Source organism: Mytilus galloprovincialis, chromosome 8, assembly GCF_965363235.1.
Source record: "Mytilus galloprovincialis chromosome 8, xbMytGall1.hap1.1, whole genome shotgun sequence".
NCBI lineage: Eukaryota > Metazoa > Mollusca > Bivalvia > Mytilida > Mytilidae > Mytilus > Mytilus galloprovincialis.
In genome coordinates this window covers 90,049,349-90,064,758 of record NC_134845.1, presented here as the reverse complement: position 1 = coordinate 90,064,758, position 15,410 = coordinate 90,049,349, and the positions used below count along the sequence as shown (strand labels likewise).

The following is a 15,410-nucleotide window of genomic DNA, read 5'->3' as shown; positions in this document are numbered from 1 at the left end:
TTAAAATTGGCGTTAAACTTGCAGAACATTAATACATGTCCAGCGTGACGACTGGGATTTTATATTATCGCCATTTTACGATTTTTTTCTTTGATCTTGCTGACTGATAATTTCCTTTCTCAGCGGAGTCGAGTGATATGAAAATTGTTGCTAGAAACTAAGGAATATCGTTCGTTATCATACAATGAAATAGGTAAAATAGCGATGAACAGATTATCATTGGTCATCTCAATGATAAGATTAGCATTGTTCATCTCAATGATAATCTATAATTACAATTTTTTATTGTATTGTATTGCCACGTTTTGAGCTTTTTAAAATATTCACATGTCTCCCCTGACATATATTATATCGTCACCAGGTACATACTAACAAAGCCCGCTTTAGTCTGCTTATTTCTTGAATCCGGGTACTTTCATCTGTCATATCTAAATATGTAATATTTTTCAAACAATCAGGAAACTGCTCATCTGACAACGGTTCCAATAAAAGAGGAATGACACAACTATCTTTATCATTAATATGTCTAACTAATGCTCTTTCCATCTCGTTCTCGCACCAAGGGCTCGCAACAAAATGTTTTGTTAGCACAAGTATTATCTTACAGCTTTTTCTGATTGCCTCTGTGATGTTCTTGATTATAGTTTTTCCTGGAACGAAATCCCGGTCTGCAATACAACCTGAAATTGATTTACAGAATTATTACATTCATCTGGTACGTAACAATTAACATAAAGAATTTTTTTCACAGTATTTGGTCCTTATAAGGAATAAAGGGTATATATATTTGTTCCAACAGGAACAGATATTATGACATTGTTAAGAATGGGTGTTATTAAGATATTGTCGATGACGTTACACCAAAATCGCATTTCATAGGCAGATCCAGGATAATAATTATAAATGTTTGGTTATTTTCTAAAATGTTTTAGCTACCATTTAACATCAAAAGGGGGAGGGGGTGCTATTTAGTCTGAGTAAAATTTATTTTCTTAGTTTTTTCGACGTTTTTTCAACACTATCAGGTATAAGGGGAAAACTGGATCAGGATATTTTTATGTCATCAGTTTGACCACCATGACAATAATTTGTTCATCTAATTGAGGATCAGAATATTTTTTTAAGAAACCCCCTTCTTTTTTTAAGTTAAATGGTCGTTCCCTTCCTATTACAGGCATGTAATTTTTTCATTCATTGAAGCCGAGAGGTCTTTGACAGTATTCGATATTCTTGTTCGTAAAAAGACGGAAGTGGAAATCATTACATTGTTCGGGCGGAGTGTGCATAAACACACAACATTTGTGTTAAGAAGCTACCGGTGACCTAAAGATAAACTACGAGGCTCATTATGAAGGTAGAAATACCCCTTTAATGTCAGGCCTCAAACGGTCCATTTTGGCTTTGATATGTCAAAATCTCCTTATTGTGATTCGTCAAAATCAGCCGAATTTTAATCGTCAAATGAAAGTGAACATTTTATTGTCATGCACAAAAATTTACTGTTATCGTCATTTGGCGAGAATTGTTAACGTTATAATATTGGTCATGAATGATGAAGGTATCCCCTTTACGACTCTCTTGTATCTTTAGAATTCTATCAATTACCTTTAAATGCTTCGTCTTCATCTGAAAATTTCTTTTCTAACTCGAATAGGAGCATATTGTTAACCCAGTCACTGTCTCTGTTGCTATGAGATATAAAGAAACTGTATTGATATCCATCGGGTACCAGTTGAGTCTCTAGAGGAATCGGAATAGGTGCTGAAGATTGTTCGAACTCCTCTTCAAGAACCATTTCAATATCGTCTAGTGGAACGACAGATGATATTTGTTCTTTGAACTGATCCATTTGTTTCTGTCGTCCTATATCTAATTTACTTATTGCAGTTTCACATTGCAAAATTTCCGTAATTATTGCAAGACCGGTTTGTTTTAGCAATTGTTTGACCGTGACCACATCGTTTATCAGAGAACACAGATCAGAGTAGTCGGTCCTGATAATGTATTCATACACTTCATCCGTATTTGCCTGCTGATTTTTGCATTTGAGCAGTATGTAAATTATTTCTCGAAGAAGATAGTAGGGTTTGTCACCCGCATTAATCTTGCTTTCAATGCCGTATCGTTTCAGAAGATATAAACACGTAATTTTACAGTCATATATCTTAACATATGAACATAAGGATAATGCCCGTTTCATCCACTCAGTAGCTGTGACGAGTTCGTCTAAGTCGTATAAACACGATGCCATTCGTTTGGCAATATTGTATTCGCTTGGACCTGATAAAGCTATACCGTGCTGCAAATAATCAAGAGCGTAGTGAAGAAACTCCTTCTCCTTAACCGCATGGGCGCCATATTTGTTGGTGTATGGGAACTTTGCAATCTTCTGGCATATTCTTGCCAATATTTCCATATCAATTGCAGATCCCTTTGATTCGAAGCATTGATGTCCATCGCTGAGTGCTCCTTGAAAGTATTGCCATGACAATTTTCGATTTGTCGTTAAATGCAAATCGCCTAAACTTTCGGCAACTTGCATGCGTGTACTATAAGCAAACCAGTTCATGGTAAAACATTCTGTAGATCTAGTAAGTATTTCCAGAGCCATCTGAAGTCGCTGTTGTTTGTCACTCGAATCTGTCTCTTTTGAAAGATGAAATAAGGCACGTCCATATTTATTCATTACAAATGAATCTGGCATAAATTTCTGCATGTCGTATGCTTTTTTTAATGGTATCATTGGTCTTTGATATATTTTACAAATGACTCGTCTTGAAAGAACTTAAAATCTGTGGGATTATTTTCAAGTGTCTTGTGACGTTTTATTAAAATATTGCCTATTTGTGCAAGTGATCTTGAAATGTAAGTGCTTTTCTTATCAATGGCATCTGTCATGTTTGCAACATTCAAAAATAATTCAATCGCCTTACAGGAAGCATCCAAGACATTTTTTTTTTCTATGTTCAGTTTTTTGCCTCTGTAGTGAATCCACATGACGATTCCATGCCTCGCCAATGTAATACGACCATACTATTCTGTATGGGTATGTGCTGCAGATGATTTGGGCCCTTTCAAATTGTTGAAGGGCTGTGATTTTGCGAAGAAAGTATTCGTTTGTTCTACTGCATTGCATAGATTGTTCTAAATTACTGATAGCTTGTTTGTTGTGGAAAACACATTTTTGGAGCACTATTTTTCGTTCTCTTTCGCTTCTGTTATGTTCCGCCTGTAGCAGTTTGTGTGCATCAGTCAATTTGCTGCTTGCAATGTTTTCAATATTAGCTGACATATCGTGCACCAAGGCATATCCCTGTTCCAAAAGACAAACAGCTTTATTGACCATATCTTCTTCATGCGTACTATTAAGGATTTTTTCTATGCGTTCTTTGCATCTTTCTGAGTCCGATATTCTATGCAATCCCTTAAAAATTTGTTCTAGATCAGACAATGCGTTTAAATTGTTTTTATTTTCCCGTAGAATATGTTCAAGATTTTCCTTCGCATAGCATCGCAATCTTGGTAATTTTGTTTTCAAAATAGCAATCATATTATTAAGAACATTATGTACACACTTATGCTCAATTTTCAGTCGTCTTTTAAGTGCTTCTATTTCATCATCAATCATTTGGATGTCTAAAACGTACATCAGATTGAGATTCAGTCCAAATAATCCTGGTACGATGGTACTATCCATCCTGTTATGTATTCAAATACTACACACCATTTGCAACCATACTCCTTAATTTTGACTCATCTGTAAAAAAAAAACATAGTTGTCATTTAAATTGTTTTATTTTCACTAATATACATTTAAGTTAAAAATCTTACGCACTTTGCTTAAAGCTTAATTCAAATACATAATACATATAAAAAAAAATTAAATGAGATATAACAAATATCTCGCAAAAACTGCGACGAAAAAGCTTTTGGAAAAAATAAAGACAATCGCAATCGTAAATGCAAGACACAGATTTCTAAATGTTCAGTATGTCTAAAAGTATCAAAGTGATCATTTGTCATGTATACAGTGTGGATCTATGTACTGGTAATTAAAATATAAATACTTTTACATGTATATATCATTTCATACTGCACTCGTTCTATTTGAGCAGTCAAAATGCGTTGACCGTATATTTTTATGTCATACACAGTCACTGACCTGATATCACTTTTCCTCATGAATATTTTAGAAAATGTCGAAATTATGTTTAATTATTCATTCGACCTCTTCAACCTGTTCTTGTTTTCAATGTAAACAACGATGCGTTTAACGACTCAAACTTGTTTCTTTTGCAATTTTCGGGAAAACATATTTCACTTTTTAATATTTTTTTGTTTGCAACCTATAAATCATTATGTTTTATGTTTATTGTTGATATTTTAGTCTGCAACGAATTCGTTCACCATTGATTGCGGTAATGGTGTGACGTCGCGTACGGTGTTGGTGTTAGTTTTGGTAACGTTATTTTGACGTTATTTTTCATGCATTGTATAAATAACGTCGTACTTTTTTTATTTCGTGCAGCTCAATCATACAGCATAATTTATATGAGCGGTTTGCTTGACTTGCTACGTATAGAACCGAAATGCAAAAGCGGCACACATTTTTTTTTAAGTACAGTTAAAGTAAACGGGAAAATAATATTCATTTACATTAGTATCCCCTTGGAAGATATTTTCTCTTTCTTTTATTAAAACAGGATATTTAAAAAAAAAAAGTTTAAACCACTGTCTTTTCTGCTGTTTTTTCTTTTAGTTTAAACATATTTATTTATAGTGGATTGGGAAACAAGTTATTACAACTTATATTAATCCGTTTCAACTTTGAAGGTGCGAGTGCTTCCTTGTGAGCCTTAGCCTGCTCTTTTCGAAATCTAAAAGGGTGACTTTTATGTGCAAGAGATATTGCTCTCTCTTAATAAAACACGGGTCAGTCATTTATCGCCCCCTTCCGACGGACTATCATTGTTTCACAAGACAATCGTACTCGCAAATGGTGTCAAGGGCTTATTCTTTTATCCGCTTTTGATAATTTCCGAATAAAAATGTTATTAGTTGAATCGTTTGTTTCATCGCCTGTATAAAATGTTAAAAGAATCAACAGTTGAAAGCAAATTCAAAATTAACCACAATAAAATTAATTTAATCAAATTTGCCAATTTCATAAACAAAAAGAAATTTAATCTCAACTATGAACAAAAAAAACAGATGGGCGCAGATAATTTTAACGCGAAACTACTAGGGGACATTTTAGCGCAGACATTAGAGCCCATTTTAGCGCAGGATTAATCCGTTCAGCATTATTTTCGATAACCAATTTTAGAGAAAACTTTTCTAGTTGAATTATACTAAAACCACGAGCATTAATTTATGCTGGTTTAATGTTAAAGTTGTATGTATATATATGTTCACTTTGGTTCATCATGGAAATAAAAGTAATTCGATAGTTGTCACTCAGCTATTTACGTTTTTCTTGATACTATCATTAAACAAACAACAACATATATAACAATACAATGTATAGGCGAATGTGCACCACAATCTAGACAAGATAAAGAGAAAAATCAGTTCCTACTGCAACTTTATCAACAGTATTGTACTGATTGTGTATGGGTTTTCTCTTCCAGATCTCGCGCATGGGTCTTTGTTTTTTTTATAATAAAAAGTGTGCTAACAAAATAAATATTAAAACAAATATATAAAGAAAAATGCAAGGATAACTTAAGGATGTTTCATTTATCCTTGTATGTGCCCATCGACGTTAATAAAGAAGCATGCCAGCATTTTTTATCCTTGCATGTTCATATGTCCCTAGAAACACACTATCCATTCTTTCTGATTTGAAAATGTGCAATATAAATTGATCCTTTTTCTATTATAATCTTTCGTTCTAAGACACCAGGTCCCATGTACTGAATAAAGAACATTCAAACTAGTCCCCCAAACTGCCTCAAATAATAGATAAAAGGGGAGGGTTTCAGAAACATTAAACCTGTTAAGAAAGTTTTGAATAAGCATTCAATGACATATTTGTCGCTGGACGTCAGATAAACAATGAATCAATACACAAAAAAATGCGCCAATTTGGGTTACGCAATGTTTCAAACAATCTCATTATTATAATTAAATGATTCTATTGGGTAGAGAAATTCACAATTTGTTAAATCAAATTGACAATTTGTTAATTCTAATTGATAATTTGTTATATCAAATTCATAATTTGTTATATCAAATTCATAATCTGTTATATTAAATTCATAATTCGTTATATCAAATTGGAAAAAGTTAATTAGCATGGCACGTAAAGGCTGCCGCAATTTTCGACCTTAGGCACTACATGTCAAGTTTTACAGAACATAACGTCAAAACAAGTAAAAAAGCATGGTGTGACATTATGACTAGACAAAAGTAGTCGCTGACTGTGTCGTTAATACTTCCGACATGTGATCGAAAATGGGTGCAAAAAAATCCCTGAACAGTAGATTTTAATGTTATATAGTATTTTTGTGCTATTATAATTTCAAATTTCCCCCCTCCAAAACTGTATAATATGACTGATCATACTTGTAATAAAAATGTAAAAAACGGCGTTTTGTGACATTTTGACTAGACAAAAACAAAAAGATCGCGTTTATTTTTTTTTCAATATTTTCTCTTAAAACTTCGACACAATTTTTTCTCATACACTTAAAAAAAAAAGTTTTCACGTTTGAATAAAATTTCATATCGTAGAAAAGACTGCAACTGCCTATTACTTTTCATAAGACACTTAACAAATACGCCAAAACGTCAGAAAACGGCGAGTGTGACATTTCAACAGATTTAATAAAATGAACAATTAAGGACATAATTTAAACAATACTTACTAATTGAAGACATTGAAATGTGTATATTTATTGTATAATTTTGACACAGGAAGGGTGGATATGTAAATTGTGGTTTGGATCTGCAGCATTCGTTCGAATTTTGAAGAGCTCCAAAAAATATGCGAGATTTGGGTTTTGTGACAGAAATACAAATTTCAAAAAATCATTAATTCTGCCACGATCTTTTGAAATGTTGTGACACAACTTTTTATTTTTTATTCCTTATTATATACGGAATAAAAAGATATATAATTTTTGGAATAATCTATTTGAATTACCTTTAAAAATCACTCTTAACTTCACCCCTATCCATATTTTTTTTCAATTTTCGGCTTACCACAAAACAAAGTGAACTTTTCGTCCTGGTCAGACGCGTCCAGTTAACGATGACGTCATAAATAAAACATACACCATTAACACCAAAGACTACTCTTGCTAGGAGTACAACTTTTTTTTAATAAGTTTAAAAAATGACAAGAATAACTTCAAAGCAACGCTGATCATATGTCGCGGTGTTACTTGTCTACACGCTCAAAATCAGTGCTATTAGGGATCATTCGAGTAACAAAATGAAAAATAGTATTGATTTTAAGGCATATTCCATTTCTACTTTTAATTACGCACATTTTGATATATACATTTATATAGTTATCAATTCCGAAACTTCTAACAAATGCAATAAAGGCGAACTGGAAGGAAAAACCCGTATTATCACCAACACCGTACGCGACGTCTGTACATTTCATCGTGTTTTATATTTCTCCGTCTGTGTGATATGAGGCTTTTCTTTTTAAAGGGGGATTTTTCCCAATATTTAAATAAAAAAAATAACATTCACACAATAAACAACAATTGAAAATGGTTTTTTTTTAGATTGCAGTATAAAGACAATAATAGTGCATTGACTTGACATATCAACGATATAAGGATTCGGCCCGAAACGGGGAAAATGCTCGACACAGCCTCGCATTTCCCCGTTTCTAAGCCTCATCCTTATATCGTTAATATGTCAAGTCAATGCACTATTATTGTCTATATATTGTATGCTTATTGTTGATAATTTAGTTCATTTTCAAACAAATTCGTTCACCATCGATTGCGAATTTCAACAGGTAATGTACATTTCATCGAGTTGCTTATTTCTCTGCCTGCATGATATGAGGCCTTTTTATAAAGGCACTGGCTACGGTTACATGGAAATGTAACAATAATAAAAATGTTATTGTTACATTGGAGACTAATTGCCAGAATGCAAAGTTGGGTGAGGAACCGATTAATTACAAATGTAACAATAATTACTGAGGCTACGGTTACATTACGTTATTGTTACATGAAAAACAGCAATGTACGCTAGATTGATTAAACTTAAATCTTCTATAGTTGTATTGCTTCATTCTTTCATATGTACTAAACAATACTTGTAATTTAATACTGATAAATAATAATATAGGGTTATTGCATGAATATTGGGGAATATTGTCCCGAGTAGAATTTTATATTGCACGAGCTTGCGAGTGCAATATATGTTCTACGAGGGACAATATTCCCCCATATTCATGCAATAACCCTTTTATTGTATAGCAATATAATATTTGAAATTAAAAAATGGTTTAAACTAAGATTTTGTCGTTGATGACGTCATGAATTTTGATGATTTATTGCACTAGTGCAATATTATCAGATTATTACATGTCATTTTTCATATCGCATGTATTATCAGCCCTAGGTTCAATATCAGCCCAAGAGCCGCATGGCTCGAGGGCTGATATTGACCGAGGGCTGATAATACATGCGATATGAAAAATTACATGTTATGATCTTTTTATCATATGCTTCAACAGTAGAGAAAAATAACAGATTCATATATTGATCCTTTTACGTGGTTCCCGAAAAGAAGTTGAAAGAGTAAAAAGTTCGCGGACGTCGGACCCAAAATTAGATACATTCAATATGAAATCTTTCGATCATATGCCTCAACAGAGAGAAAAAAACACATTTTAATATGGACGAATCGACAAAAAAATAATAATTCAACAATATACATAATCAACATTGTTTGGAAAAGTCGACTTTTTTAAAGTAACTTTCTAAATCATGTTTCAGAAAAACTGAAAAAATGTATTTATTTAATAAATTTTTTTTTTAATTCAATTTTATTATTTTACACAATTTACTTTCCAGTATTCAAATAATTGTTTTGTACACTACTTTGTAATGTTTTTCACTGAAAACGTAGCATTGAGGTGTATTTTCCGGAATTTACCGAGTATCACCGGAATGCCATGTGATAACGTTACGGAAAGGCATGTGATAACAATCGAAGCATGTGATAAACTTTTCATATCAGCCCGCTAAGCACCAATTCGTAAAATATGGAGTTTACGTTAATTTAATGTTATTATCATACAGTAAAAATCATATGTTATTTAGTCTAAGTATATGATAATAGAATTTATTGCACGCTAACTTTTGCTTACTTTCTGTTGGAAATATTATATTGCTATACAATAAAATATTATTATTCAACAAATGGTGTACAACTTGAATAGTTTTACTACGTATTAATGGTTGGTGTTCTTAAAGATACTACTCAAGATTAGGAGTGTGACTGTCAAAGGCGAAAAATATAGTTCAATGGTTTCACTTTTTTAAAGTATTTAACTGCACACCTTCTCTTATTACTGACATTATACTTTGGACCAATTTTGTTTATGGTGAAAAAAATAAAACTTGGGATGCGTTTTAAACCAAACTGAAACAATATCAAGACATACATTTCATACAGCTTTATAACTTGACGCAAATTGATAATCAAAAGCAAAGTTTGCTAACTGTAACTTAAATACTAAGAAATTCTGTATGTACACGTATCCGTGGAGGACGTAATTTCGTTCATCAAAAATGTGCCGGACTTAAACAACAACTTACTGGATTTGTAGAAATTGTCATTGTAAATAAAAAATTACAGTAAATACATTGTATGTTATAAATGTATGTAATAAATGTCCACAACTTTTATTGTTTAGTACATATTACTTGTCCCATCGTACATTGCTTTTTTTTTCATGTAACAATAACGCAATGTAACCGTAGCCTCAATAATTATTGTTACATTCGTAATTAAACAGGTCCTTGCCCAACCATGCATTCCGGCATTTAGTCTCCAATGTAACAATAATATTTTTATTATTGTTACATTTCCATGTAACCGTAGCCAGTGCCTTTTATAAAAGGGGGAAGTTTCCAATAATTCAATCAAATGATAAAATTAACACATTAAACAACAATTGAAAATGTTTTTTAGATTGCAGTATAAAGACAATAATAGTGCATTGACTTGACATATCAACGATATGATTCGGCCCGAAACGGGGAAAAAGCTCGGCAGAGCCTCGCATTTCCCTGTTTCTAAGCCTCATCCTTATATCGTTGATATGTCAAGTCGTTGATATGTCAAGTCAATGCACTATTATTGTCTATATAACACCGTTTATACAGCTTTCTGTATGTTTTTTGCAAATTAACTTCGGAGTGATCATCGGGCTAAATCATGACAATAAAATTCAATGTTTGATTTCTTGGAAGATTTGAAATGTTGATAATACTTTTTTTTTCTTTAATCCACAGTTGTGATGGTCAGTTTGGTATGAATTCCTCTCAAATAGTTGCTAGGGTCGTTTTAAACATGAAGTGATGACCCTTTTTGTGTGATTATTTGCTGCGTGTTGGCAGCCTCTTGATGACTCAAGAGATAAAGAACACTAAGCTTTATTAATATCGCTGTTCGTTACTTTTGCGTTATTTTGCTGTGCAAGTACTATTTCTGTGTCATGGATATATACATTGTGATGTCAAAATGTATTACACAACCATTTGTATTAAAGATAGAAGCCAGGATTTGGAGTTGCATGGGGGTAACATATTGTTATTCTATGTTTCTTTTTTTTTCTATTTCTATGTCCAACTTATATCTAGGAATTGTATGATTTTTATAGTTTGTTTTATCAACAGATTTTTATAGTTTTATGTTGTACGGTTTCACCACTTTCCAAGTTTAGACCCCGGCAGGGTTGAGATCTTGCTATCATTTTAACCCCACCACATTCTCTATGTATGTATCTGTTGCAAGTCAGGAGCCTGTAATTCAGTGGTTGTCGTTTGTTGCTGTGTTACATTTTTTTTGTTATCGTACTTATACCGGCGTCACACATCAGCGTATAGCTCCGACGTACGCCGGGTGTGTTAAAAAATCATGCACGCTGCCACTACGCTAGTAATTTTGGATGCATTCAACCTGTCAATCATATAGATCTGTAAGTTGTGCACAACGAGCTTAATTTAAGCGTGTATTTGGCGTACGAGAAGCATACCTAAGCGTTTAACGTATTTGAGACGCGTCTCGGTCGTGTCTTGGAAGTTCTATTATGGGGTGTTTCTTACAAAAACACCCGCATACGTTTTAGTTAATATGAGGCAGGCATTGAATGGGGACGAAGTCTGTATTAATTTTTTTTTATTCAAACATGTTGATAAACGGAAATACCGTAACGTTTCTGATATTGGTTCTGTTGTTTGGGATTTAATTGTGACGTTATTTATGTTATGACGTCATATTCAATGTTAACAAAGAAACGCTGTTATCAGGTAACACAACGTTTTTTTTTCATATCAAACAATTATTAAAAATGATTGGGTGTTGAATTCCTTCCTATATTTGTTGATATGTTGATAAATATGTATACATTTTATTCAAAGTCTCATGCCAACAAGACCGGAACAGGAAGCAACAAGACCGGAACAGGAAGTAGATCTGAAAAAAACAACTAACGATTTTGAGTTCATTAGTAGAATGAAAAATTCGGGAAATTTTCCCGATTTTTTTTATTTTTTTTTATTGATTTTTCTACCGTAATTGGGGACTTCGTCCCCATAATATGAGGCAGGCATTACCTGTAAATGGGGACGAAGTCTGTATGAATTATTTTTTTGTAACTTAATTATTTGTCAAAAAAAAAAGAAACGGAAATACCGTAACGTTTCCGAGTTTGGTTCTGTTGTTAGGGATTTTAGTTGTGACGTTATTTAAATTATGACGTCATATGCAATGTAAACAAAGAAACGCTATCATTAGGTAACGTTTTTTCATATCAAGGAATTATTAAAAATGAAATTGGTATTGCGCGTTTCTTCCTATTTTATACTAGACTGATAAATATATATTTTACTCAAAGTTTCATACAAACGAGACCGGAAAAAGGAAGTATATTGTACATTTCTGCGCAGGTCCGGGATTTCAAAACATGACATAAAAAAAATTGAACGATTTTGAGTTCATTAGTACAATGAAAAATTCGGGAAATTTTCCCGAATTTTTTTTTTTATTGAATTTTCTACTGTTATTGGGGACTTCGTCCCCATATAAAATCGAACGATCTTGAAGCGTATAACTCAAACGTGCTCTAAACGTGTCTCAAACTTATATGTAGCGCGTTGAACGCGCTTGTAGCGCATTTAACGATTGCTTACCGTTTCTCTGGCGTGCAACTAACGTATATATATATATACCGACTTTGTCAATTAATTTGTCTCTGTACGTTTGGTGCACCCCGGTCTATACGCCAATGTGTGACGCCGGCATTACATGTAGTTCTAAGCGTTAAAATTCATTATAAAAAAGTTCAGAGTTTATGAATTAAATCCTAAACAAGAGGCTCTCAAGAGCCTGAATCGCTCACCTTAATTCTTTTGGTTAAATCTCTCATCAATGATTATTTTGGCTTTTCAATTTATTTAATTGTTTTTTGGATCGTCCTATTTTCTTCAAAAGCCAAAAAAAATAATCATTTTCTCCTATGTTCTATTTTAGCCATAGGAGCTATGTTTCTTGACATACAAGGAAATAAAATATAAAATTTATACTAGATACTCTGAAACTCATTTAGCCTAAGTTTGGCTGAAATTGATACAGCAGTTTCAAAGGTGAAGATTTTTTAAAGTAAGTCAACATGATGAACAAATTGTGAAAAAAGTCTTTAAAGGGCAATAACTACTTTGCGGAACATTTTTGCTGTTTAAAGTTTATTTCTATCTATAATTATATTCAAGATAATAAACAAAAACAGCAAAATTTCCTTAAAATTATCAATTCAGGGGCAGCAACCCAACAACAGGTTGTCTGATTCATCTGAAAATTTCAGCGCAGATAGATCTTGACCGGATAAACAATATTACCCAACGTCAGATTTGCTCTAAATGCTTTGGTTTTTGAGTTATAAGCCAAAAACTGCATTTGACCCCTATGTTGTATTTTTAGCAATGGCGACCATGTTTGTTGATAGATCATAACTTCGGATACAATTTACAAACTAGATACCCTAAGGAACATTCAGTTAAAGTTTGGAAGTATTTGGCCCAGTAGTTTCAGAGGAGAAGATTTTTGTAAAAGATTACTAAGATTTACGAAAAATGGTTAAAAATTGACTATAAAGGGCAATAACTCCTAAAGGGGTCAACTGACCATTTCCGTCATGTTGGCCTATTTGTAAATCCTACTTTGCTGAACATTATTCCTGTTTACAGTTTATCTCTATCTATAATAATATTCAAGATAATAACCAAAAACAGCAAAATTTCTTTAAAATTACCAATTCAGGGGCAGTAACCCAACAACAGGTTGTCTGATTCATCTGAAAATTTCAGGGCAGATAGATCTTGACCTGATAAACAATATTATCCCATGTCAGATTTGCTCTAAATGCTTTGGTTTTTGAGTTCTAAGCCAAAAACTGCATTTGACTCCTATGTTCTATTTTTAGCATAGTCTAAGTTAAACATCTTCCGGATAACGCCCCTCACATACGAGAAACTGTACCATCTAAAACAGGGGCGGATCCAGCCATTTTTAAAAGGGGGTTCCAACTATATTTATTGAGTTATAAGCCAAAAACTGCATTTGACCCCTATGTTCTATTTTTAGCAATGGCGACCATGTTTGTTGATAGATCAAAACTTCGGATACAATTTATAAATTAGATACCCTAAGGAACATTCAGTTAAAGTTTGAAAGTATTTGGCCCAGTAGTTTCAGAGGAGAAGATTCTTGAAATAGTTTACGACGATAGACGACGACAGACGACGGACGACAGACGACGACAGACGACGACGGACGCCAAGTGATGGCATAAGCTCACTTGTCCCTTCGGGACAGGTGAGCTAAAAAGACAATTAAGATAGTTCGATTTTTTATAGATAGGGATGTGCCATTTTTTCCTTCAAAAATGCACCCATTTTAATCAATATAACATTCACTGAACTTCAGTACCTATGGTTCTATTAATATTTATGAAAGAAAGACAGGGACTTCATTTCAAATCAATAACTACAGTATACAATATATATTTTCGCTTACATTTCATGAACGTGTTACTGCGTCTAGAAAGTTTGAGATACATTTAATGGTACTTTTCCTAATTTAGCAATTGCTCTTTTAAAAACAAGTCCGAGAAAAGATAAAATACACATTTATTTAATTATATGTTAATCGGAGTTAATCGTCTAAGTTAAACATCTTCCGGATAACGCCCCTCACATACGAGAAACTGTACCATCTAAAACAGGGGCGGATCCAGCCATTTTTAAAAGGGTGTTCCAACTATAATATGTCACCATTCAAATGCATTAATCATAAACATCAGAAGGGGGGGGGGGGGGGCTCCAACCCACGGAACCACTATGATGTAATACTAGGACAGACGATATTGCCAATACAATAATTAGTCAAATATCGAATATATAATTAAAGTGCAATCAATAACACATTGAAACATGTGAAAAGTGCATATTTATGTAAAATAAAATATAATACGATCACATGCATATAAATATAGAGGAAATAAATGCATTATACATACATGACTTCCTGATAGATTACGTATTTAATTTTATTATCCGGTTATGATGCATTATGTTTACATAACTGTGTGCTATACGTTTTCTGAAAACCAGTATTTAGGTCATTAAATCGATATTGTGTATAGTCTTTTGAAATCTTAGCTTCGTAGCCTTTTACATGCATGCATGCTTCATTAACCGATTTGGCTGTTCAGGGTCGTTATCATGGTGATATTCCTTCATAAATTATGATCAGTCAGATATAATCGCTGCAAATTTTGATGTTCTTTACTTTTACACAGATTGACAATACATTTTAGTATATGTGTGTAGATATACACCACGGATTTATTCATGATCATTCATGCATTTGTAGCGCAAAATTGAAATATATATATAGTTGTACGTTTATTTCTGTGTGTGATTTTGCTAGTTAACATGCAGTTCTATGTAGCATTGTTCAACACGTTTAACATGTTTAACATGTGTAAGATGTTATATATGTGTATCATGTATATAACAACAAAACAAGTTGCTTTTTTAGAAAAAAAAATTCAATACGTGAACCTTAGAACTTTTTTTTATGCAAATCTTATTTCAACTGAATTGTAAATTAATTATTACCTCAGTGTTTTTATTATCATCTGTGTG

The 15,410-nt window shown here is 32.8% G+C and overlaps 1 long non-coding RNA gene across 2 annotated transcripts; it reads right to left on the bottom strand.

Moving 5' to 3' along the window:
• Positions 1–267: 267 nt before the first annotated feature.
• LOC143042815 (uncharacterized) lies at positions 268–14,858 on the bottom strand. Of its 2 annotated transcripts, none has more exons than XR_012968136.1 (3): positions 14,780–14,858; positions 1,606–3,757; positions 268–680 (listed from the first exon to the last, which is right to left on the bottom strand). It is a non-coding gene; the product is annotated as an uncharacterized LOC143042815 (long non-coding RNA). The 2 variants fall into 2 exon arrangements; XR_012968137.1 differs by lacking the exon at positions 14,780–14,858 and adding an exon at positions 11,612–11,672.
• Positions 14,859–15,410: the final 552 nt, after the last annotated feature.